This window comes from Canis aureus, chromosome 2 (assembly GCF_053574225.1).
Source record: "Canis aureus isolate CA01 chromosome 2, VMU_Caureus_v.1.0, whole genome shotgun sequence".
NCBI classification, from domain to species: Eukaryota; Metazoa; Chordata; class Mammalia; order Carnivora; family Canidae; genus Canis; species Canis aureus.
The window spans coordinates 63,988,830-64,016,427 of NC_135612.1; the positions used below are offsets into that span (position 1 = coordinate 63,988,830).

Below are 27,598 nucleotides of genomic sequence, written 5' to 3' on the forward strand. Positions count from 1 at the left end.
TTCTTTTCCACAGGGGGAAAAATACCAAAACCCAACAAAATCCAAAAAACTGTTATTATAAATTGGCCACTTGGGGTCGCCAGCGATCTAAGGGACTGGCTGGTTAAGGCCTAAAGTGTGTGGAGCTTCAGCTAACAGATTCTGAGGGTGGTTTACGAAATTTTCTTTTTGTCTTTTGCTTTAGCTCCAAAATTCACCTGAAGACTTGATTGCATCATTAATATTGAGTGGACCACAGGCATGTGCCAGAGACAGTATTCCCAGTTGGGTCACAGCATCCCGATGCCCACCCCAAAAGAAAAGACAAAGAAAAGGAAGAAATAGTAATTTTGGAGCTCTACTGGCTCCCTTTTTGGACGATAATCCAAGCTGCTACATATTGAGGCTTTGCAATTCCTTGACTTGAAAAGTTAGTCCTACAAAGTGAAACTGCGTGGCATAAAATATGTCTTGGATGATGGAATAAACCTTTGTCTCGAAAATTCTGGAGTTATCCAAGGCAGAAGCAGGGAAACATTCTCACTGAGGAACTGACGATTGTCTCTTTTGGCAATTCTCCTGGTGGGCTTTGCTGATGTTTGAGGTGGAGGAGGAGCAGGCTTGGAGGTCCCTGTAGAAATCCAGAAGGGACCACTGAAAAAGAAACAAATAAAATAAAACAAAAATCTAAAAAGCTCAGTGTCTGCCCACACCCGGGATTGGGTCCTGGCAGCAGGCTCAGCACAAGCCAGACCCCTCTGTGGAAAGTTGGCTGAACCTTGCCCTCTGGGCGCAAGGAAAAGCGTCTCTCCTGCCAGGAATGCTGTATAAACATCCTTTTCCTACAGGATCCCGTGGCTTGGGGGTCCAGGGGAGCGCCGGGAAAGTATCCTAATGGAGACAGATTTTGAACTCCTGCTGTCTTTTTTTTCAGATCATAAATTACTGTTAATTCTGTTTATACTTTTCCCCTTTCCTCTCTTAATAGTTTTAGAAAAGTAATTGACGACAAAGTGGAGCCCGCAAAGGGTGTAAGGGAGCCCGGCTCCCCTGGCTGAGAAGCAGCCAAGTGTTTCCTCATCCTGCACTTCCCTGCAACAAAAGTTAAATATTTATGTACCACAGGTGCCCTTCCTTGCCTCCTGCATACAAGTCTTGTGGCTTCGCTGCTCTGGAGCTGGGCTAGAGCTTCAAGTGCTACTTAACAGGAAAGGGGAAGGTTTGTTTGTTTGCTTGCTTGCTTGCTCCCCTCCTCCAAATCCGGGAGCACACAGAAGGGCTGTGTGGGCTTTGGGGGTTGGAGAGGAAGCTGCTCAGAATTAGACTCCCCCCCAGTCTACCAGTCTATCCACTTCTCTGTCCCCCCCCCCCCCCCCCCCCGGACTTGGTGGTTTCTCCTTGCTCCAGCATCATCTTGTTTCCTAGCACTAAGCCCCCAGTGGCATTTGCTGAAGCCAGTTCCAGGGTGAGGAATATGCCCAAGCTTGAAATTGGTTGGGGCTGGGTTTTGTTTTGTTTTTTTTTTTAATTTTATTTATTTATGATAGTCACACACAGAGAAAGAGAGAGAGGCAGAGACACAGGCAGAGGGAGAAGCAGGCTCCATGCACCGGGAGCCCGACATGGGATTCGATCCCGTGTCTCCAGGATCGCGCCCTGGGCCAAAGGCAGGCGCCAAACCGCTGCGCCACCCAGGGATCCCGGGGCTGGGTTTAAATCCTAGGTCATCCCATTTATTGAGCTGTTGACTTAATCTCTTTAGAGTCTCAGTGTCCTCATCTGTAAAATGGGGAGAATGATAGCATTTCCCAAGAAGGTGGCAGGGAAAGTTAAATAATGTATAAAAAGTGATTGAAGCCTGATGAGACTTCAGTCAAGGGCAGCTCTTTTTTCCCTCCTGACTGGGCTGTCCAAGATGGTAGCCATCGGCCACATGTGGCTCCTGAGCATGTGAAATATGATTACTTACATATGGTAAGTACTATAAGTGTAAAATACACATCAGATTTAAAAGACTTTTCTTTCTTTCTTTTTTTTTTTTAAAGCTTTTATTCATAGACACAGAGAGAGGGAGGCAGAGACACAAGCAGAGGGAGAAGCAGGCCCGACGTGGGACTCGATCCCAGGTCTCCAGGATCACACCCCAGGCTGCAGGCAGCCCCAAACCGCTGCGCCACCGGGGCTGCCCTAAAAGACTTCCAAGAAAAGAGAATTTAAAATAGTTTGTGAGTAATTTCTTATACTGATTACATGTTGAAATAATAATTTAATAAATGTTAAATAAATACTTTTTAAAGTTAATTTCACCTGTTTCTTCTTACTTTTAAAAGATGTGGTTGGGGGCACCTGGGTGGCTCAGTCCAATAAGTGTAAGACTCTAGGTTTCAGCTCCTGTCATGATCTCTGGGTGCTGAGATTAAGTCCCACGTTGGGCTCTGCACTCAGTGGGGAGTCTGCCTGAAGTTCTTTCCCTCTGCTCCCCCCTCACTCTCTCTCAAATAAATAAATAAATAAATAAATAAATAAATAAATAAACAAATAAAGAAATAAATAAGTAAATAAATAAATAAAATTTTTAAAAAAGATGTGGCTGTTAGAAAATTAAAAACTGTACATGTGGCTTGTATTTGTGGCACCTGTTTTATTTCCATCAGACTGCCTGACCTAGTTTCTAACTCCTCCATCTCTCTATTCATACTCTTTCCTTTGTTCAATGCCTGACTCAAGCTTTATTGTCCTCACGAGGCCTTTTGGTACATCTCTTCCTTCTTTAAATCTCCTGGAGCTTCTGTCATGTGACCTATGTTTGTAAGCTGAATTTGAGCAAGAATAGCATGTGAAGTGTTTATTAGCCCAGTGCCTGGAATATTATAAACACACAGATATATGATTGACATTTTTTGTTAGTTATCACTGGTTATGTTATCTTGGCTCCTTCTTAATTTTTTGCTTTTGTGTTTAGTGTTGTTGAATATAATGTCTTAAAGGACAGAAACCACTTCTTCTGTTTCTCCTGGGTCTGTCCTTAACCCATATTCTAGGCCCAGTGAATTCTCCCTCATGATCACTCAGGGACAGAAGCAGAGCCTGTTGATCACTGACTTGGCATCCTAGAGTCATTCTTTCATTCTTCCTGGAATGCTTTCTTGACATCTTCTTCTTCGTTGAGCTAACTCTTACATCCTGGAAAATGGTAATAGTGGTCAACACATGTGCTTATCCTGTTCTAAATAGTTTACATATACTAACTGATTTCATTCTCACAATGATACTGTAAGGTATTGCCATTACCCTCATTTTACAGATGAGGAAACTGAGGCACAGAGAGACTAAGTGACTCATCCAAGTCACACAGCTTGGATGTGTGGTACGGGTGGATTAAAAAATAGGCAGTTTGGTCTCAGGAATCTCAGTGCTCCGAATCACCAGGCTCAATGCCATCTTCACCAGAAGCCCTTCCAGACCCAGAGTACTTTCCCCCAATCTTCAATGTATTTAATCTCCATTATATCATGGCCCCATGTAAATATTTTGTCACTGCCTTAGTAACCGTGACTGGATCCTGGTTTACTTGTTAGTTCCCTTCATTGACCTGAAATCTCCCTGAGGGCCCCTCTGTATGATGCCTTAGTGAGCCCTCAGTGGATGCCCCATGGAAAAAGGAACATGGCTTCAGGTTGCAGGTGATAGATTCTCCAAGGATCCAACGAAGTAGGTCTAACAGAAGATTTTCCTCTTTTATGTCATCATTCTGTTAATTTTTCATACTGTTTATAATTATCTATAACCATCTTGTTTGTTTTTATTTACTTGATGAAAAAAAAGCTTTCCTCCTTCAAGAATGAAGGTGAGGAACTTATCTGTTTTGTTGACTGTTCTACTCCATGGTCTGCCATTGAATGTATATTCACTAAATACTTGTTGAGTAAATAAATGAATGAATGAATTTTTGGAGTGTCTACTAAGTGTGCCAGGCTCTGTATAAACATCATGGTTCTTACTTTCACAGGGTTTACAGGTTTATGGTGTGATGGCGGTGGTAGGGAAGACAGGGCAAGGACAATGACAATATAGGGGTAGAGAAAGGACAGGATATTTGGAGAAGAAAAGGAAAATAAAGACAGTGTGTGTGGAATGGGGGGAGTCCAAAAAGGGTTTCTACAGGAAGTAACAATTGAGAAGAGACCCAAAGCACAAATAAGAGATAGCTAAGCTGAAGGAGGAAGGAAGAGATGAGAGATGGAGGAGATGAAGGGGTTTCCAGGTAGAGGGAAGGAGATGTGGGACAGGTGTGATGATTTGGTTATTCACAAGTCCACTAGGTACAGAGTGGAAGGAAGAGCTGTGAGAAATGAACCAGGATCCTCATTTTCCAGGCCCTGCCAACGCTGTATCTTCTCTTCACAGATTGCCTTCTCTACCCATTGCTGTCATCCTTTTCTTTTTTTTTTTTTTTAAGATTTTATTTATTTATTCATGAGAGACACAGAGAGAGAGAGACAGCAACATAGAGGGAGAAGCAGGATCCTACAGGGAGCCTGATATGGGACTCGATCCCTGGGCCCAGGATCGCTCCCTGAGCCAAAGGCAGACTCTCAACTGCTGAGTTACCCAGCATGCCCAGCATGGAGCGCAACGTGGGGCTTGAACTCACGAGTCAGAGAGTCAAGACCTGAGCTGAGATCAAGAGTTGGACGCTTAACTGACTGAGCCATTAGGCACCTCCTATCTTTCTACTTTTTCAGGACCTACCATCTTTAAGCATCATGGTAACTGGCTAATTTCTCTCAATTCTCAGTCTAGATCTAAAACTTGTCTATTATCAGTCCCTTACCCCCATTTTACCTTGATTTTCATAATTTTAGTCCTCTTCTTTGCTTATTCGTGCACAGATGCTTGATCTGCCAATGAATTTCTCTTTTCCTCTATCATTTAAGAATTTCCCACCATCCAAGCAGGCCAAAAGTACCCCATATGATGAATACTTAGAGAGCAGAAGGATGTAATATTTACACTTGGATCTGTTCTGAGAGGCCAAGGATATTTGGTTGTAGATTTTAAATTTTGTGTTTCCTTTGTTGTTGAGACCGCCTGTTTTGTTTTTGGACAGCTTGAACTATTTAGAAATTTCTTCTTAGGGAGTTTTGATGTGTCTACCCATGGAGTGCATTCCTTGGTTCTGGTTCTACAGTTAGGTTCCATTGAGGCAGAATAGCAGAGTAGCTGAGAACACCTGAACTTGGCTCTGCCACTTACACTGCTGACTCTGGGATACTGTGCAAGTCCCCTAGCTGTCGGTGTCTCTGTTTCTTCTCTGTAAAATGGGGCTGATAGTGTGAGAACTTCCTAAATATTAATTGTTACTATTTTTAATCCTTGTGGCTAGAGTTAGCAAAAGGAGAGTGGGCGTCCAGTGGCCCCAACAAAGTATAGTTTGAACTCACACTTTATAAAAATGCCACTTCCGATTCATGTCTCAGAAAAAGAAAAGATAGCTTTAAGTCATATGCAGACTCTTCCAACTTACTTCTCTAAAGAAATTTGATAATATCATTCTGACAGTAAAACTTTAATTTATATGGCATAGTTTCTTTAAGAAACTACAACTTTCCTTATGCTGTTAAAATATCACAATAATGGTGATAGTTGTAAGAAATAAGTGGTGGTAGTGGCTATCTTTTTGCAGAAAGGGGGGACACCAACGTGGAAAGCGTTATGCCCTGGGCATACCCAGATGTAGCCCAGGCTTCTGGATAATGGCCCTGACCGGCAATGTGCCCTTCACCTGTGAGCCATCACTGACACCCAGCAGTGAGACCGACAGCACATCCACTGGTATTAAAGTGTTCTTCTTTGGGAAACACAAAGTGGAGAGACAGAGAAAGTGGGATCATTGCCACCAAGAGAATTGTGGGGGAATGCAATATCCAAGTCACACAACTCTCCTCACTCCCCCAAGTACCATAATGAGGATCTCTTTGGAAAGACAGCAGTCAAGCTGGGGGCACTCAGGGAGATTCTCCTGGAGGGAAGTTTAGGGAGACTTAGGAGCCTAAGACATAAGGTCACACAGCTCCCCTCAATATATGAACTGCATGCAGCATGAATCCTTTATTGAGATCTGAACCCAGTGCTTCTGTACTCTAGCCATTTTGGAATGCAAAGAATAAAACAGGGAGTTAATGAATGAGAAAGAGAATGGAATTTGCAGCTCCTTTCCAGCAGAACAGAGATCTCAAAGCGCCAAACTGAAACAAATGAGTTAATTACATTTCCTTTAAACTATATTTACACTTGCTGCATGCAGAATTTAAGCAATGTAGCCTCCTAAGACCCCTTTGTTTTAAAGGGAATCTGAATTCAAGAGGACAACTGATTGTGGGGCTTTAACCATTGGAAGTTAGGCTGGGTGAACAAACCTGGGTGCTGCCATTCTATTTGTTACAGAATTACATTCTGATGCCTGTTTCTACTTGGCTGTTGGGCAAAACAAATGCATAATTAAGAACTTCACCTTTGACAGTTTAGCTGTCCTTAATTTTTTTCTTTTAACACAAGTAGGAAATTTCCATTTTCATATAGTAATATCAAGATACCCTGCTCCATTGAATCAACCAGTAGGTTTTGAAAATAAGCATAACAGACCATATAAAAAATAAGAAAATCCACTTTTAGGGTTTTGGATTCATGCCGTTTAATTGTTCGTCTATTTCCATGATAAGGTGAGACTGGTCCTGTGTCACCGGAGGGACTGTATCCTGCTGTTTTTTTCCCATCCTCATTTACAATGATTATGTTATCAGGCTAGCCAGGCAAAAGGGTGGAGCAACTATAATTTCAAAGCAGGATTAGGTTGAAATAACGAGGTCACCAAGTTGTGGTTACCAAGGCAACGTCACATCTAAGAATATGGGATGCTTCTAGGAGATGAGGCAAAGCCTGGAGCCTTTTTTCCCCCTCTGCACAGAAATCGCTCACTTCCTAGATAAAAATTGCTTATTAATTGCTTGTGAACACATTTATTCTTTATTTTTAGGAACCAATTTTTAAAAAATAAGCTTGATTTAAAGTTTTTGTTTTTATTATTTTTTTAACCAATAATAAATCTCAGAATAGTCCATTGGACCATTGTTTTCCTCTCCTTTTTGGAATTCGTATTTACTTTCTTCTTTCTGTTTTTTTCCTTTCTTTCCCCCCTCCCCACGGCCCTCCCTCCTTTTCCCTTTTAATATTGCAGGGAAAAGACATGGAACAAAATGAGAAAATTGAAAGTTAGGTGCTCTGGTCAGATTTTGAGATTACAAAATTGTGACAGGTGATGAAAGCTGTAACCTACACCCAGAATACTCATCACCGCTCCCCCTTCCGCCCCCAATGCCCGCCTGCCCATCGGAAGAATACTGAGCTCAAGCCAGAATAACCTTGGTCTTCATTGTCTCTTAAAATTTCAATCCACCTTTAAAATTGTGGGCTATGGCAGCAAAGCCAGGAAGAGGGAGAGGATCCAGCCGTCAGTATTTCTGATCAATATCAGCTATCAGTCTGAACAATTCCCACCAATTAACCTCTTTTTCCTCTGAATTCATTTCTGTCCTCTGAGTTTTCAGATAATGGCTTCAAGTTTCTTCATCTTATAAAAAGCAGGCTTATTTTAATATGGTCTCGTGTTTGTGAAGCACGAATTTTACTTAGGTCTTTTCCTAAAAGAACATTTCTGACCTAGTGCTGAATCACTGGACACGGCGCTGCGTGATTGGAACCGTCAGATTCCTTTGCGTTACAACATGAGTGCTCTTCAGGACATGTTAGCTGTTCACCTTTTGCCCTGGCTTTGCATAAGGAATATGAAGTGTGCTTGCAAACAGAACCGTGTTGGTGGGCCAACAGTTTCTTCCTCCTAGAAATCCATGTCAAAGGATTCTCATTGCCTTCATTTTGTCTTCAGGTTTGAGCCTGGGGTGATGAAAAGCTTATGGCTTCCAGAGTCTGCAGAATCTGGATCTGAAGCTCTGCTGTGTGACCATGGACAGGTAAAGTCCCCTCTCTGACTTCCTTCACAGGGCTCTGTGAAGACTGAATGAGATATGGAAACAGCTCTTAGCTCAATGTCTGACATGCAGTAGGACCCCCAAATAAACCTCATGTTTCAAAAATAATAAAGATGTATATGACATTAATCTCTGTCTTCCCAGTCTTGCTCACTCCCTATTCTTTCCCCAAACACCTTCAGGATAGTTCTAAAATGTAAATCCGAATTTTATCATTTTCTTGCTGCTCTGGGTTGAATAGGATCCTCCCCAAATTCATGTCCATATGGAATCTGTGAATGTGACCTTATTTGGAAATAGAGTCTTTGCAGATGTGATCAAGTTAAGATAAAGTCATTCTGAATCAGGATGGACTCTAAATCCAACATGACCAATGTCCTTATAATAAGAGGGACGTGGGCATTTGAACACAGGGATGCAGACACAAAGAGACACAAAGAGGAGAATGCCATGTGATAATAGAAGCAGAGATTGGAGTGACCTGTCTACCAGCCAAGAAACACCAAAGGTTGCTGGCAACCACTGGAAGTTAGGAAGAGGCCCAGATGGAACCTCTCCTGGAGCATTCAGAGGGAGCATGGCCCTGTGGACGCCTGGATTTCAGACTTCTGGTCTCCAGAACTACGAGAGAATACATTTCTGTTTTCTTAAGCCACTCAATTTGTGGTAATTGGTTAGGGCGGTCCTGGGAAACTAATGCAGTCACTTAAAATCTTGCTGTGCTTTTCCTTGTCATCAGAGTAAGGCTTAAGTCCCCAAGACCTGCTCCCCGATGGTCTCTGCAGCTGCACCCCTCCTGGCCCTTTCCTTTGACATTTCATCTGCTCTAGACGTCTTTCAATCTCTCCAAGCAGAGCTTTCCCTCATCCCCAAGCTGTGTCTTCCTAACGACCATCTGCCTATCTCTTCTTAGAACAGCCTTTCTCTCCCTGGTCACCTGTTTAACTTCTGCATATTTTAAAGGTATCAGCTTAAATGTGCCTTCCTTAGGGGTCTTCCCTGATCCTTAGATTGGTATAAGCCCCTCTAAGTGTTCCCCCAGAGCTCATCCACATTTCTCCAGTTATTTTGATTAAACATTGGTCTTTTCTGCTAGACCATGAATTCAGTGAGGTCAGGATCTGTCTTTGCCCTTGCTTACTGCTGGTTTCCTACCAATACCCTGGGATGGCCTGGCAGGGCACAGGCCTAGTTAGAAGGATGGAATGATTCAGTGAGTGAATGACTGAGTAAATGATTGCTTGGCATGTGATTGAAACTCTTAGTAATCTCTGGTGAGAGGTCGAAATCCTGCTGAGAGAGTTAGAGATAAATTAGCAGCTAATTGGCAATTTGAATTGATTACCATTAGTCAAAATTCATAGGATTTTGATTGTTTTCATAAAATATAGCCCCGAAGTTCCTCCTCCCCTCCATTTTATTGTCTACATTTCACTAAAAACTAATATATGTTCATGGTAAAAAATGAAAACATTTCAGTGAAAAAGTTTTTTCCATCTCAAAACCACATCCCACCTGCCTTCCCCAGAAGCAGCAATTATTATGAGTTCCTTATTATTATGAATAATCCAATAGAAATATTCTAAACATACAAAACACATAGTATATATAATGTTCTGCAGTTTGCCTTATTCACTTAAAATATATCTTAGAATTAATTGTGTATTGGCACATATAGTTATATCTCATTCTTTTTTTTATTGGCTGCAATTTATTTAACTACCCCCCTAACATTGAAGATTTATGTGGCTTCCTGTCTTTTGGTGTTATAAACAATACCACAATAAACCTTCTTATACACAAAATCTTTGTGAGGACATAACTGTAGGATATTATAAAGATGGCATTGTTATGCCCTTGAAAATATTATATGGTCAGACTCTAACCCAACCACAAATGTATTAGGCCAAGTGATCAATTGCAATAAAAGAATAATTTTGGTTAAAAAAACATTCTAGTATTAATAAAGTATAACTAGAAGGCTATTTAGTGAGCTATTTCAGGTTACTTTTTTGTTTGTTTGTTTTAGAGTTGCCGATTTCTTTTTCTAACTTGGGTCAACAGAGTAAAAAAAAATGGGTCCTTGACAAATTCTGAAATTATTGTTCTAATCTTTTTTTCTCTTCTTTCTTTTTTGCCTTTTTTTTTTTTTTGCTTTTGTTAACCATATGGTTAATTTTGATATTGGCTAGATTTTTAATAACATATAGTAAAAAGGGAGATCAAAGTAGGTTAAAAAAAGAAATATAGGCTTAAAACAATTGTGCATTTAAAAAACTAAACATAAGCAAAATCTTACTTGAATTTTAGAAAGTTTAGTTTTGAAAGAATTTAGTTAATCATTAGTGAATTTATTATGCTAGTTAGGAGTAGGTATATTAAGATCCTTTAAAAAACAAGATTTTAACAGAATTGGAAATTTCACACAATCAAGATTCTTGTAAAATACACACATGATTTTGAAGGCTTGAGATATTTATAAGTCAGGGGATGGGGACTTATGATCTAAAAAATCAAGACATATTGCAGCCTTCTTAGAAATACAGAGGGGGAAGTCCATATAAAAATAGCTAGTTTTAAGCACTAGAGTGCTAGGAATTTAATTCCACAGTCATTTATTAAGGACCCATGGTGTATGTAGTTTCAAAGAATATAAGAGAGATGATTTTTAATTGGAAGGAACTGGAATCTGTAAGCCAAGACAGTCATTTCTAAGGATGTTGCTGCTTTATTCTTTAGAATTTTCTATTGAAAAAGTGGGAGTATAGATTGCTAGAAATAATTTCACCTTAAATATGTGTTTAACCTTTTATCCAGTAATTTCAGTTTTGGAAATTTATTCTAAAAGAGACAATCGTGTGTGTGTGTGTGTGTGTGTGTGTGTGTGTAGAGAGAGAGAGAGAGACAGAGAGAGAGAGAGACAGAGAGAGAAAGCTAAAGGTTTGTTTTCAGGCATTTTTGTTTTGTTTTGTTTTGTTTTGTTTTTCAACCCAGATGTGAACAGGCTTTTCTTTGACCTTGTCCCTTGGAAACCAGGGTTAAATGGGAGATATTCTGACTGTCTGCCACCTCCTTCCTGCTTCTTTTCACATAGCTTCTTTTATTACATGTCAATCCAGACATGAAATCCAAGTCTTTTGTTAGTTCTGGGGGAAAGTTCTCAAAAATACATTATCTAAAAGCCAAGATTCCTGGGGACAGGTAGACTGCAAACTATGTTCTGTTCTCTAGGGTTTGTTTGGACACCTGTGATCAGGGTCTCTCTCATGGTCTGTCCCTGGTCAGTGCTTACCATTAAATCATTGCTCCTCCATTCACTCACATTGTTCTCTCTAGAGCAATGACAAAATTCATTTCCCTGTTTCATAAGAGCAGTTAATTTCCTTTCTTTGAAGTTTTGGGGACTTGTTGCCATATATACTTCCTAGAATTTCAGTGTACCCCAAACTTTAAAAAATGTATTTATTTTTATTGAAGTATAATTGCCATTCAACATTATGTTCGTTTTAGGCATACAACATAATGATTTGATATTTGTATTGGTAGTTTAAGGCAAATTTGGACTTTGGAATTTTGCCCTAAAAATAAGGGGAAGTCCTTGAACATTTTAAGCAGCAGGGTGACATGAGACTTGGATCTGAAAAGATCATTCTGGTTGCAGTGTAGAATGGACTCTTAGAGGCCAAGAGTAAATATGATGGAACCCATTAAAGAGTTATTGAAGTTGGTTTGGCAGGAGATGATGGTGGTTTAAGCCAAAGGTGATTTTACCCCTTAGGATACATTTTGCAGTGTATGGGGACATTTTTGTGTGAAATTAACTGTGATAATTTTCTTTTAATTAATGTTAGCATGATATGTCTTTCTGCGCCCTTTTACTTTTAACCTGTGTCTTTATATTTAAAATGGATTTCTTGTAGACAACATAAAGTTGGGTTTTTTAAACCAATCTTATAATCCCTGCCTTTTAATTGATATATTTAGACCATTCATGTTTAAAGTGAATATTGATATAGGTGGATTGATATCTACCATGTTTGACACTATTTTCTTTTTGCTGCACTTGTTCTAGAACTAGAAGCTCCAAGAGGACATAGATTATGTTTTTCACTCTCTGAATACTTGTCAAGCTTTCTAAACATTTCAGGAATTAAGTTATAAAGGCTGCAAATAAAATTTTCTAACAGATTGATATTTCCCACTCTCTACTGGGTGTCAGTATTTGACTTCCCTTTGGCATCTCAAACTCAATCTGTCCAAATCTGATTCTTCTTGATTAATGATGTCAATTTCCACCTAACTGTTCAAGATCAAAATCTTGACATCATCCCTTTCTTCTCTTCTTCTTTATTTTTCCTATTTAATTGGGCAATATGTCCCACAAAATCAGAAAGACACTTCTGATTTATTCCTGTTTCTTCATGCTGTTAATATTTCAAATCAGGCCAGCATCATCCCCTACTTGGAAAATTACAAAAGTTTCAGTAAATGTTTTTCCCTTTCTCTCATCCTCTGCCTAGGTCCTCAGCAATCCAGTCTCATTTTATTGTTCCCCTTATGTAAAATTTCCATAGGCTTTCCACTTCATCCCACAATAACTCTATACTTCTTAGCATGGTAAATAAGACCTCAGGAGCCTGTCCTCTTCTACTTTTCTGGTTTCATCTTTTATTTGCACTCACATACAGCTGTTCAGAGACATGGAATGCCCATTCTGCACTGCAATGTCTCAATGCTTCATGATGTTGTTTCTTTATGCCAGAAAGCCCTTGCCCTGCCTCTCCACTTCCTTCTAGTCATTCATAACCCAAGTCTAATGATACCTTTTCATGGAGCCTTCCATGACTTCTGTATCGGGGTTTGGATCCCTTTTTCATGTCACATAGCACTTTCCATTTATCTGATTATAGCACTCAGTATACTTAATTACTTGTTTCCAGATCTTCCTTCCCCATTAAGCTGCATGATGTCTTCTTATTCTTTTAGGAAAGCACTTATCCCAGTGCCTTTATGTAGATCTTAAATACAATTCCTTATTGGTGAGGGATTAAGACACTCTTGGTTTGATCTTATTGGTGAGAAGAAAGAAAGATGCTCACTCTGTGGATTTCCCTAGGTCTTTTTAGTCACTGGGCATATTTCAGGTCTCTCCTTTGCTCTCAGATGCAGAATCAGACTTGTGTCCCCCCCTCAACAAGCGTAAGACTTAAGAAAGGCTTGACTGGAGTGGTCCAGCTAGCTACACCCCCTAACATGACAGGGGTTTCAGGCAGCAATCAGAAATCTTTGTGTGCGATTTCCATGCACTTGTAACTTTCTTTGGTATAAGAAGTAAGATGGTCACAAAGAGGAAATAATGTGTTTGGGCTCTTCCTGCCTCCCTAGTTTTTTACTTCTCTCTTAAATGAGGATTTCCTGTAGTTATTTGATCATATAATTCTTAGTAAAAAGCCCATTTTACATATAACGTATCTCAATATTTGCCGAGCATTGACTATGCATGGCTTGGATAATTTAGACATTAGACAGTATCTCAGTTGAAAAACACACACAAACACACACACACATATGCAAACACACACAGGCTAAAAGGTTATTTCATCTGGATGTGCCTAGTTTAGAATTTCTTGGGCTGTTAAGTGAGAACAATTCATCACCTAGACTGTTGGCTGAACTTCAGCATTGTTTCATTATAATTTTCCTTTCAAATCAGTTTACACATGAATATAATATGAACAATCCAATTTGAACTTTTATCCAAATTCCATTGCCCAAATCTGTAGTGTAGTTGTGGCTCAATGTTCTAGCCGAACTCCCCAGTCGGAGATTTAGTGGGAAATGTTGCCTTTGCCTCTCCTATATACATTACAGTCCCTTGCTTCTCTAATAAAATTGATTTTTCCTCAGGATGAATCTCTTCCTTGTAGTTACGCAGAATCTTGTTGATGAAACATGGAGTTATAAGGAAAAACACTATACATTCCATGTGGAAAAAAGTGCACTGAGTATGATTATTTTTAACCATGTGGAGTTTCATTAAGTATACAACTATTTTTTTTAATCAAATTTTAAGATAGAAAAGGTGCTGCACTTTGTGATTGAGTCTCCAAAAGCACACTGTCTGCTCTGGTAGTTATCTGTCCTAAAGGTAGCCAGTCCTCTGTCCTCTTTCCCCTTCTGCCATCACCTGCTCTCCCTTGTCCAGCTTTTCAAGCATTTGTGTCCCAGCTCAGACCCAGAAGCAGGGTTTGATCAAGTAGAAGAAATAAATGTAGAGACAAATATGTTCATCAAAGTGTCAGAAAGAGATACAGTATCAATAGCTTTTTAAAATATACCAGTAATATGCTATATAAATATATATTCTTTACAGTTGTGTCTGTAGCAGGAAAACAAATTCTTATTTAGTAAGAAGATATTTTATTAGTTTGTCTACACTGAATTAAAAAAAAAACCCAGCAGTGTATCTGATGAAATGTAAAAATTTTACATTAATGGCTAGTCACTGGATACTTTAATTCCAAAGATAAGTGTAGACGCTTTCTTTATGAACTTTTGTGACATGACATTGTTATGTTATTGCAAAATAGATTAAAAACAGCACCTAATTTCTGTTCAGCCACAATTAGAGGTGAGGTTCCAGTCTGGTTCATTAATCTTTCAGATAAGAAATAAACTTGTTTTTCCTAAACTGTTAGGAGATTGATACTCTCACTTCTGTGGCGTTTTGTTTATTTGGCATGTAAACTGTCTGGGCTTGTGGGCACTGTACTTGATTTGTCACCTCAGGATAAGATAATTTGGGATCTTTCACATTTCCAAATTATGTCATGCCTAAGCAGTTGAACCAGCTGACAAATGAGATGTGCCTACAGTGTGGCTCCAGAGGGGGCACGCTGCAAGGGGGCTGATGGGTGTGAGCGGCATGTTGGTTTATTAACAGACACATTTGATTCCAGAGGTTAATGTTTTTGTGCACAAGACAGATTACACAGCACATGATCTGCATCCCAAAAGGAGACACGGAGCTACGGAGGGGTAGGTTGGGCCACCATCAGCTTGGTCTCTGAGCTATTGTAGCTGCAAGATTCCTTCATGAGAAGTGGCATGGTCATGATTCTTGGAAGGCCATGCTCCTTATTTTCTGCAGTTGGACTCTTTCTAACAGTTATGGCTTTTTTCATTCCTCTGTCACTTGGGCAAGTCTAACATTTTTGTTGTTTTTGGGAACCCTGGAGGCCCGTGAAACCTGTTGCATGGTCACTAATCCAACATTAAGTCATGTCATGTGTCAGTCTATGAGCAATTATATGTCAGATAATAATAGTAAAAAAACTGACATTCATTGAGTGATTGTCTTATGCCAGACACTGTTCCAAAGCTTCTCATGAATTAACTTATTTCATCCTCATGGTAAAGTATAAATGAGGAAACTGAAGCATAGAATAACTTGCCCAAGGTCATTACTTGAGAGGGAACCTCAACAAATGTCCTTTCAACTTCAATAAACATATCTGCAGAATGGCACGGGGTGTTGCCATTACTCCGAGTTATGGCAACATGGCACTCACCCAGGTAGGGATAACCTCATTCAGGGGTCATTTGGATTGCTTCACTTATTCTCCTGGACCCTAGAGCCTGGCATTCAACATGCTCACCTGTTGAGAGAGTCTCTTTTGACCACACAAGAAATGGTTCCTTTGATCAATAGTAGAAAGGAGTCTACTCTGAATCAAAGTTTTGATACCAGTGGTTGAGAAGTCTTCATCTCTTTCTCTGCAGTGGCTCCAAACATCCTCACTCACTGGGATTCTATAGTTCTGGGTTCCTCTGATAGTTACTCTACAGATTTTTGTGATGAGACAATAATGACATCCCTTCCCTTCCCCTTTCCCCCTCTCCTTCTCCTCCTTGGCCTCTTCCTCTTCTTTCTTCTTGTTTTTCAGGATACTTTCTGTTAAAGGGCCAATCACCTCGGAATTAGGTTCCTGGACCCAATTTCCACATGTGAATGTGCATAGGGGGCCTTCCCACACAGTATCAAGCACTTCTTCAACACTGGCAGAGTGTCCTACAACTCAACTCAATTCTGATATTATCCACCCAGAGATAGCATCAGATTCCACATGTTAAGGGTTCAGTCCTCTAAGACTGCCTCCAGCCCTTTACCAATTTCAGATGCCAATTGTAAGTCCAGGTTCTTACTTGTGCTTCTGACCAACGTGCTACAGATTAGAGCTTCCCGTGACTTCCTTTTTGGATTCAAACACTTGTTGCAAGCCCAGGTTGTTAACTCTCCTTCTGTTGACTGTCTATAAATCAGAAGTTCCTATGACCCATTACTCAGGTTCAATTAATTTGCTAGAGAAGCTCACAGGACTCACTGAAACATTTTACTTACTAAATCACTGGTTTAGGGGATTCCTGTGTGGCTCAGCAGTTTAACGCCTGCCTTCAGACCAAGGTGTGATCCTGGAGTCCTGAGATCAAGTCCCGTATCAGGCTCCCTGCATGGAGCCTTCTTCTTCCTCTGCCTGTGTCTCTGCCTCTCTCTCTGTGTCTCTCATGAATAAAGTAAAATCTTAAAAATAAACAAATCACTGGTTTATTATAGAAGGATATAATGCAGTAAATAGATGAAAGGGATGCATAAGGCAGGATATGGGGAAAGGCTGTGAAGCTTCTATGTCTTCTCTGAATATACTACTCTCCTCACATCTCCATGTCTTCCCAACATGGAAGCTCTATGGACCTCTTGGGGTTTTATTGGTGGCTTTGTTACATACTTACCAATGATTAAATCAGTGGCCATTGGCAATTGATTCAACCTCTGGGCCATCTCCAGTAGAGGTCAGGGGTGAGTGGTGGGGGGCAACACTGAAGTTCCAACCCTCTAATCACAGGGTTGGCTCCCCTGGAAACCATGGTGAGGTCCAAAAGTCACCTTATTAATACAACAAGAGACATTTTTAGGAAGCCTTAGGAAATTCCTAGGGCTTTGGGAGCTGTGAAGCTGTGGAACTGTGGACAAAGGCTAAATATATATGAGAAATATATTTTGGCCATCTGAATGGCAATGTATATTTTTCTTATAAACCACAACATGGCAGCCTTTGAGCATTGTCTTGTGGGTTCTACCATTCACTTGGTCCATGCTTTTTCTGGTAAAGCCAGAAGTCCACCAACACTTTTCTTGAGGAAAGATGGTGCCAACTTGATTACTCTCTGAAAAGATTCCTGCCTGCCCCCAAGTTACAGAATCTGTGATACATTCTCTGTTATAGAGAAACATCTCACTGTCCCTATTTGTCTCCCCTCTTCCCTCAGGTTATCTTCAGCAGCCCTAATGTTTTGCTATTAACCATTTTCTGTCTGCACTGTGTGGGCGGCTCCATAGGAGTGCAAAGCTACTGCAGTTTCTTGATTCTGAGGTGGCTGTTCCCCCCATATTTTACATCTCTGAAATTGCGAGGAATCTTCCAATTAAAAGCACATAAGCTTTAAACAGTGGCATTTTTTTTTCTTAGAGATACATAAAATAGTAGTCTATCATAATTGATGGACATTTAGATTCACAATATTATGAAACACAATATTATGTATTTGAGGACCAAGGGAAAAGCTCTTTCCTAATAAATATTTGTCAAATGCCTGCTAGATGCCAAACCTTTGCCAATTATTGGGGATATAAACATGAAGAAGGCATGGCTCCTATGCTGAAGAACTGCACAACTTCAAATTTGGTAAAAGTTTTAAGAAGTGATGACTGGGATGCATTAATACATCCAAAGGGGTTTGTGAAGTTTAAAACAATTGATCAGTATAAAGGCATTATTATGATTTCCTGAGTTTTATCATATTAAAAAAATGCCTTCAGACTTATAGTCAGGACTATCAATCTTGAAGGCTGTCAGTGTGCTTCCTTGAAGGAATATTTTCTGACAGGAATCTGACAGAAGTCAATGTGTCCTCAGAGCTTTTACTCTTAGAGTTTCTCTCAGCCTAATGAGGAATCCTTTATCTTAATTAGGTTTAAATATATCTTCTTGTGACCCTAATCAACCTCTAGTGGAGAGCTGTGAATTTCTTAGACTATTTTTTGGTCCTCTTTTGATTGGCTTTTTTTAACAACTTCTTTAAAAAATGAGTAAGTGGTAAGGTATAAGAAAGAGAAACTTGCATGGAATGTGCTTTGAGTTAGCCATTCTCTTCAGTGTCCTAAGTCCTTGTTACTCTTGAGTGTGGTCCATGGACCAGCAGCAGCACCATCACTAGGGAGCTTTTTAGAAATGCTGCATCTCAGGACCTACAGAATCAGAAGCTGCATTTTAACAAGAATCTCAAAGTAATATGCATACACATTTAAGTTTGAAAATCACAACCCTACATCAATATCATGTTTAATTTAAACAGCTGACTGATGAAGAAGGTTTTGCTACTCCAGTTTTGGACTGTGAAGAAACAGATGCTTGGAAAGCTTAAGCAACTTGTTTAACATACAAGGTTGAAAAGTAGAGGAGGCAGGATTCATATTCTAGGTTTTTCTGATCTACGTTATACCTTTCTACACTGATTTTTCTGTGTTCTCAAATGTCGATAAACAGCAAATGAAATACCATTTTTACCTTTTTATATGTTTTGTACACACCTAAACATGAAAGAGAGCTTATAAAAATTAAAAAATCAAATAGTAAAAGTAAGCGCTTGTATCATGATTATTGCCTCAAAACACCATACCTCATGTGCTGAAGGGTCCAGAGGGCTCAGGATTATTCCAGAAATGGAGATTTCCATTATTCCAGTAATGGAGATGAAGAATGTCAGTCAAGTGGACAAGACCTAGTTATGACTGTGATTGTCAAAACAAGCTATGCTTAGAGGTTTGAATTTATGTTCTGCCCCTGCAATTGTGGGAAGTGATACGGAGGATGGAAAGGCCCATATGGGAAGAAGGAGGAGGCCAGGAAGAGGGACATTCCCTTGTTGGCTGGCTGGCTGGTGAGTGTACTGGGAGTGTTTTAATAGAGGAGGGAAGGGCATTCTCAGGTTAGCTCTGTGGGCATTCAGTGATTTTCCTTGAGTAAATCCCCTGTGCTAGCTAGTTCTTTTGTAACCATCACAGGCAACAGTGTGGACAAATACTCTTATCCCCATTTTGTAGACAAAGACAAGATTTGCTTGAGACATATGAAGCCATGTCTAGATGAACATTGGGATCCTGATTTAGGTGCTTGTTTCAATAGACTCATGTTTCACTAACTTCAAACATTTGTATTCAATATTCACAATTTTTGCCATAGCTGCACAGTATGTTACTTACTGAATATTTTTCTTTAAATCAACTCCTTTAAGCTTAGCCTCAACTAAGTACTAATATCTATGGATATGCTTATTACATATATTTAAAAAACATATTTAAAAAAGTATATAGTTGACTTAGTTTGCATGAGTAAATCATCATTCATATACCTGGACAGTAGCACACCTTAGGAAACTTGTCCTAATGCCACATGGACATTTTTTTAGACCTTATATTTAGAAATAAATTAAACAGAAAAGTTGCCAGAATAGTACAGAAATTTCTATATATCCTTCACCATACGCAGCATTACAACATTTATTTTATCATTGTCTCTCTCAAAATTAGGAAACTTAGTACAATATTATTTGTTATTAAATCTAAGGTCTTAATTCTAATTTTACCTGTTCTACTGAAAATTCTTCATGTGGCCTTGTTTGGTGGAATTCACACCAATTTTAGTTTGTCTGATGTTTCCTTGTGATTTGATTTAGGATACGCATTTTTGGCAGGAATGCCACAGCAATGATGCTGTGTCCCTCTTAATGCAGCAGTTTATTTTCAGCTACCGTCCCTCACCTAGAAGAATGAAGGCTCCTTAGAGAAGTGTCTGATTCTAGGGCTGGACCGGGAAGATCCCGACAAGCCTGAAACACATTGTTGCCTAGAAAGTAAGGACATGCTTAAAAGGTTTCAGGAGCCAGCTTGGAGGGCTACCTCCAGTCAAATATGGGATGAAATATTAAAAGCCAATGATTGTAATGAATTGGTTACCTATTGAATAAAGTCAGTATCAATAATCAATGGGAAAATTCTTCCTTACAGTAAAATCCCAATAAATAAATGTAGAAAGGACAAGGAAGAAATAATATATCCCAACTCATAGATATAGAAGAAAGAAGCAATATATGCCAACCGATAAAAAAATAGAAAATCATCATTTTGCAACCATGATAGTGATCACTATTTCAGGCAAGGCTGATCCACATGTAGGTAAACCACGGGGTCAAAGTTTAATGAAGGTCATGTACTTACACACTCTCTAAGTATCTCCCCACGTTGTCTTTTGTAACCAAATATGTTTTTATTAGCACATTAAAATGTGCTAGCTAAAAATGAACATTTCAGGCTTGCCACGCCACACTCATCAAATCAGAATGCCTGGGATTAGATCCCAAGAATCAGCTTTTTAATAAGCACGATTAAATGTCGTAACCACTGACTTAGTGCTTCCAATCTCCGAATTGATAGGAACTCAACTCCTGTCCTCTTACTCTGTCCTGGGTGGCTGGAAGGGTGATGACAGGTATCAGAATCACCAATTTCATTTCCTCTTGATTCTGATTTTGATCTGATCATTTCAGACCAGAGTGAAATGCTCTTTATTGACTGGGAGCCCTTGTGTTTGCTGCAAAGCATCTTCTTTTTTTTTTTTGCCAATCAAGGAACAAAGAATTCATGTCACTAAACATACAGTGTTCTACTTGTTATCCATGTGGTTTTAATTAAATTTTAACCAATTCCCTTTATCTTGTCATAGTTATTATGACCCTCCAAGTTATGTCACATTAATATGTGAAAACAGCCTCCTGGCATGTCTGGCCAAAGAACAAAGCCATTATGACCTGTCTTACTAAATTAAAATGGGGAGACCAGTCAACTTGCATTTTGTTGCCTTCTTTGATAATTTATGTTAAAGGTGAGCAAAGGTTAAAGGAGACAACACATTGCAGCCTGTCATCCCCACTACATATACAGCAAATAAAAGTATTGCAGACTTTAAAAATGTACATACATCACAAGAGAAATGAAAAACAAGGTAGTGTATGTCAAGGAAGCAATTGGTAGCAATCAATTTGATCTGTTGCAACTCAAACTTTCAGATTTATAAAAGTCTCTATAATGACCATATTTTCCCCTAATATCAAGTTGGCACATATTATTAGACAAAGAATTTTTTTTCCGATTCATGAATTTGCTTAAGAGAAAGATTTGCAAAGGTACACAAATGAAATCCCATTTGTCTGATTGCTATTTATTGGAAAAAGTGAAATGGAAACTCACCTGGGAAAATTTGGGAATAGAGTCACTGCAGGTAGAAACTACATTTTGGGTAAAACAAGACAAGGTAGGTTGCAAAGGATAGTACATGTTCCTGCTGCTACTGAAAACAGATGCTGACTACTCTGGGTGTGTTTAATGCAAGCACTTTTGAAGCCTCTTGCTGTGCAAACTCTCAAGTTACTGCAAGGACAGGACTGCTAAGCCTCATTAAATCCTTTTGCTGATAGATATTTTGGCACTTACTCACCAAGTGGCCTGTGTGTGCAGTTTAAGAGATCCTTATTTTTTAAAATACAATTCTCATTGATTAATCTTTATATATAGCAATCATTTCTTGAGCACCTGCCATAGGCCATGCACCATGCTGAGTTCTATTCCCCGCGCTAATTTAATTCAAATAGTAAGCCTAGAAGGTAAGCATTACTGTCCCTATACATGATGAAGGTACTGAGCTCACAGACTTTAAGTAACTTGCTTGTCAGTAATCGAATCAGATTTGAACCTGGGTCTCTGACTTCCAAACCTATAGTACGTAGCTCATTCCAATTCACTCACAAGACCCTTGCAAGAGTGATGAGTTCTAGGCATGCTGTCAACCTCTCTGTTCTGGGTTCTCTCTAGTTTGCTTTTTCACCCCATAAGCAGGACTTTATATTCTGGTGCCTGGCCAAGGTCAGTCACAATTCCTTCCTGTTATGTCCCCATGGCTCATTTACTTTCTTTATCATAACAAAGACACATCACCCCATTTTGTTCTACACGTTCAGTGTTTCTATTCACCACTTGATTGTAAGCTCCATGAGGGCAGGAGCTGTGTCTCTGTTGGTCACAACTATATCTAGTATATCTCAGGGCACATAGTAGGTGCCCAGTGAATATTGAATATGCAAGTGAGTGAGTGTTGTACTAAAATCATCACTTAGTTTCTTGTCTTAGTGGAGTCTTTTCTTCTTCAGACCTGAGATTGCTCCCTTATAGTCATTACACCTTTTCTTTCTCTTCTACTGATTTGTCTCATCGGGACATGTAGTAGGTGGAGGAGCCAAGGCACAGATGCAGGTGTTTCTTATGTTAGTGTTCACATCCTTTCTTTCACCCTACACTGTGTTTAAAAGTAGAACGAGGCTTCTGGCTTTAAGTCCTATCAAACCACTGGATGGTTCTTTTGTTTCTTATTTTCTATCTCTAACACTAATTTTTAACTGGCTGAAGCATCATAGCCAGAAAACACCACCCTTGAATGTCCTGCTTACTCAGCTGAAAGCAGCAGCTGTTCCAATAAGCAATTTGAGGTTCGGCACCTGAGATTGGCTCCCTCTTTTAAGCAAGACTGCAAGCTCAACAGAATGTAGAAAAGCATGAAAAGGTTTCCTAGTCTGTTTCTCTTAATGTAGCAAGGAAATCAGCACAGGTTGAGGAAGGATATTTGCATTCTGGGCAAGGAGAACTGGCTCCTACATGTATAATTTCAGCTGAACTTCTTTTGATGGGGTCCTGGAATTAAGAATGATTTGTATATCAAGAGCTATGAAAAAAAGACTAAGAGATGGTTTTGTTATTATCCCTATTGTCTGTCCCAAGTGGTGTACTGGTAAATGTGGCTTTCCCTTCAGCAAAGCCCTGATTTGTGGTGTTTGCCAATTTCTGTGGTGTAAATACTCCCATTATGGCTATTTCAAACTAGCAACGTGATGTCATTAAATGCATAATAGAGAGGTACTGCATACAACCTGTTCCCATAAACTATTATAAGCACATTGCTGTCTGTTTTGATCCCATTAACTCCTACTTGGAAACAGTGGTCATTTAGGGCCTGAGCCAGGCCTGAGATCTTCCATGGGAGATAATGGTGGGTCATGAGGCAAAGGGTCAAGCTAGTGCTTGAGGCAGACAGACAAGGCCCATGGGCTAGAGAGGACAGAGGCAGACATCCCATCTGGTGGGCAGGGGGTGGGGGTGTAGAGGGAGTCAAGGTGAAGGTCTAAAACCTAAAAGTTTAGCACAAAGGCAGATAGATTTAGAGTGGAAACATTGATGACACCACTGACATCTGATTGACCTTAGATTTGTTACTGAATATCTCCATGCTTCAGTTTCTTCAGCTATAAAATAGGGATATATAATAATAATTCTTATCTTAAAGAGATTGCTGGATGATGGGTTATTATGATAGATGTAAAGTGCTTAGCATGGTGCCTGGCACAGAATAAGTACTAGATGCAGAGTCGCTATTTCAGTTAGGTGGGAATGTGGGAGAGCAGATGGGGCTTCCAGAGAAATGGCCTCAAACACTGGGATCTGGTTGCTGCTTATCTTCATGGCCTGGCAGTAGGTCTGTATGGGTTGGCTGTACTAAAGGGTCAGGCCGGAGGTGGATTGCTCAGTGTAACTGTCGGTGAGAAAAAGAATCAAAACACTTTTTAATAATTGACGTTATATTTTTTTTGGCCTGTTTTCTAAACTGTTAAAAGAAAAAATCTCATTCTTTTCTTTGTGACAGGTTGTATAAAAAATCCTTAAGTCGAATCTGAGGTGGCTCAAGAAGAACCAAAAGGTGCGTTCTCACGCTGAAATCATGTCAAAGAAGAGATGAGAAACTGTATATATAGAAAGGGAGAAGAGGTGAGAGAATTATTATTACTGGAACATGAAATTTAGCTCTGAGCTTCCTGGTCGGTAAGGGAGGAAATATGTGGATGGAACACGTTACATAGCCCTCAGCACGCAGGCCAGTTCTTCATGAGAATGTTGTCTTCTCTGTTCTATTGTTTTTGTTGTTAAATTCCAATGGATTGCTTTGGTCACACATGAAGTATCCGTGGCCACCAGTCTTTTCTGATTTTCCAGAGTCTGTAAACTTGAGAAAATCAACCACTAAGAATTTATTGGGCCTTTTCTAAGAAGTGTGTTATGTCTTTCTAATGGGCCTGCACTTTCACTTCTCTCGATCTTCAAACAGCAGCAAAAGTCGTCTTAACATGTACATTGGACCATGCCTTGGAAGTTGAACCAAACTCTATGGTGGACCATGTCACCTTGCATGGTGTGACTCCAACGTCAGCTCTAGGCTCTGCCCTGCTCCTGCTCTGTTTCACTGCTTCCTCTCTTCTCCCTTTTGCACCTGACCTTCCCTTGGCCTGGGATGCTCTCTCCCCATTTTCACTGAGATGTCTCCTCTTGCCACCCATTGCCTTCTCAGCCTTCACAGGTGGCAATTTCTAAAGCAGATTTCATCCCTGTTTATCTCTCTCTCTCAGCTTCTTTTTTTGCTTCTCTAACTGGCATTGGAACAAGCTATATTTGGTAAGATAAGATGAGGAAATAACTTTATTTTTCACCTACCACAGCTTCAAACCTGCTTGGGAAGGATTTGCCAAGGATGATATTACAAGCAAATCCTGTGGCTTTTGTGGTAAAATTTGAGTATTAAGATCATCTTGTTTTTAGATGAGTTAGTCCGGTCCAATGTAATGTGAAAACTTCAGTTCCTCGTCAGTTTAAGGTATTTTCCATGCTTTTAGGTTCAAGCTTGACATAAGGTTCTGTTGACCAGTATCCCACTGCCCAGGGACCAGAGGAAATAGAGGTTTGTGGTCTGATCTATTTTCCACCTTCTTCTATCTACTGCCTGCTGGACTTCCACTGGCATTTCAGCCAGACTGAGAGTGGAATAAGAGGCACAATAAAGTCTTTTTAGGTAGCTGGTGTGGTTTGCAGTTCTCTGATGGTCAAGTGTCCACTGTCAATGTAGATAAGCAATTGCTGTTTCTTCCTTGACACAAGCCCCCACTGGTGGTCTCCTTTCTGTCATTCTCACCCCAGGGTGGGGGTACCCTCTGGCTTCCCTCCTGGGAATCACTGTTCCTTCCGTTCCTTCTCAGAGCTTTACCTCACACCGCCTCTATCTGCTAGGGTGGTGGCACTCCACTGGGAAGACCTTTTAAGACTGTTCAGCCCACTTTGCCCACCAGAAGCATTAGGCACCTTGTCCTGTGACACTCCAGAGGGCCAGGTCACTCCCAAGGCAGCCAGCTTCTCCTTTTGCACTTTTTCTCTGATCTTTGTGCACCAGGATTCATGAGAGCTCCCCTACTGTCATCATGTTCTACTCTCGTGCCATGGCAGCACTGGGGACCGGAGAGCCTTCTTACCACCTACCTGCAGCTTTACTCCTTAACCTCTAGGTTTCCCTCATCTGTGTAATTTGGGAGAAACAGGTGGACTATGGATCATAGGACCAAAGACTGGTTTTAGCTGCCTCTTAGACAATCCTGAATGATAAGTCTATACCTTTATACCTTCATTAGAATTTTCTGGGGGAGTTGAGTGGGTTTTCTTTATCACTTATTCTCAGTTTGAGGCTTTGAGAAAACATCCCAAATTCCACCTGATATTTTATTACGTTTATGTAATTATTTATTTTTATCAGGAGCTCAGCCTAAGGAGAGAGTGCTGAGCTACCAGGTATAGGAGTAGCTAATTAAAGGATAAAGAACCAAAGTTTAAGCAAAAGGGAAGCCTTAGAGATGGTGATGGGGTCCACAAGAGGCTAAGCCAGAGCAAATGCTGCCTCCCTATATCCCATTTCCACCCCCATGGAATGGCATCCTGGTGGAGGTCATGTGGGTTACCATTGGCATGGGGGTTGTCTGGTCCTAAAGGGAGCCCTTAACAAAAGGTTCCTGCAATTTTATGGATGCTGGTGGAGGGAGGAGGAGGGACTGTAGGGACAGGGAGAGGAAAGGGGGAGGGGAGGGGGGGAGGGAGTGGTAAACTACTGGGTACCCAGAGTGAAAAAACTTGTCTTCAAGGTTTTCCCTTTCCTTTCCCATGAGGTTGGTTTGGCAGAGGTACCTGAGGATCTTGGATAAAGAGACCTAGGAATGAAAGTGCTTGGCTAGGAAAGCAAGTACATGGAGTGTGACCAGAGGGGCCAGAGTCCTTGACTACATCTCCTTCAGAGGCTGCACTGCACTGGCTGTCCCCAGGCAGGTGTGAGGAGGGCAGCTGTCCGCCGTGAGGCCTGCCAGGTAGGGCCTTTGGAGTTGCCTGTGGCTGGTCCTGAAAAATCACACATACTTTTTAAACCAGGAGCCAGACTCTTCAATGTTATTTATGCATTTATTATCTTTCTTCTCTGGAATGATGCTGGTTTCTCTAGTACAAAACACAGTGCCTGGAACATAGTAGGTATTGATACGTGCTCACTGAGTAAGTGGAGGAATGCCGGGCTGGTGGGCTACAGAGAGAAGACCCCCTAGTGGCCTTCACAGAGTTACATTTGTTGAAGTCCCAGTGTCTCCTCTGGCAGCTCATGCTTAACCTCCAAGAGTCATTTATTACTATTAGAGGAAAGAAAACTGACTCTGATGGGGGGCACAGGGGAGGCTTCAAAGGCGGGGCATGGCTTGAGTTAGTGGGTCGGTTATGGATGGGATTTGGAGAGGGGAACTCGGAAAACGCCATTTGGCTCATAAACTTGACGTCAGACTCGCCCACACTTACTAGAGCCATCTGTCTTGATATCTCCCACTTCCCCAGCGGAACACTTAGAGCATGCAAATATCTGCTGGCAGCGCGCTGCTCCCCACCAGCACCAAACAGGGAGGGAAAAGAGAGGGTGGTATTTTGGGACTCAGATCCTGAATCTCATTTAGTCCACTCTTTTTTCTGGCGTGGACACTTCATTTCCTTGGGCTGTAGATCAGTGCTTGTATTTTTTTTTTCCTCCAAATCATTTTTACTCTCTTTCATCCTCTGTCACTGCTTCATGCTTCTACTGGATTTTAAGCTTCTGTTTATTGAATGGGGATGAGCACACATTCGGGTTTGTACAAATGCACAAAGAAAGGAGATTTGCAAATGCGTGACAGTCGTCATTATATTCTAGGAAACTTTGATCCACACAACCTATGAACCTTAACCCTCCCGTCCTTGACTATGGGGGTGGTGAGTGCGCATTGTTCCCTAAGCATTTAGCCATTTGAAGAAAAATCAAGCAAAACCCCAGGATCATAGAATCCTGGTGTCAGAGAACTTTTAAATTCTACCATATGTTAAAGGCAAAATTTATCTCTTGGGTAGAAAGGAAAATGCTTTGGTAGGCCTTTCAGTTGAAGAAAGCAAGCCCCCTCCTACCATCTCCCACCCACCCTAGGAGTTGCCATTGGATGGGTAAGGATGAGATCAGTAGACACTGGAATACACT

General features: G+C 40.5%; 1 long non-coding RNA gene across 1 annotated transcript; it reads right to left on the reverse strand.

Moving 5' to 3' along the window:
* Positions 1–6,656: 6,656 nt before the first annotated feature.
* LOC144300599 (uncharacterized) lies at positions 6,657–18,960 on the reverse strand. The gene is made up of 3 exons (XR_013367379.1): positions 18,765–18,960; positions 16,818–16,971; positions 6,657–8,052 (listed from the first exon to the last, which is right to left on the reverse strand). It is a non-coding gene; the product is annotated as an uncharacterized LOC144300599 (long non-coding RNA).
* Between the last annotated feature and the right edge of the window lie 8,638 nt (positions 18,961–27,598).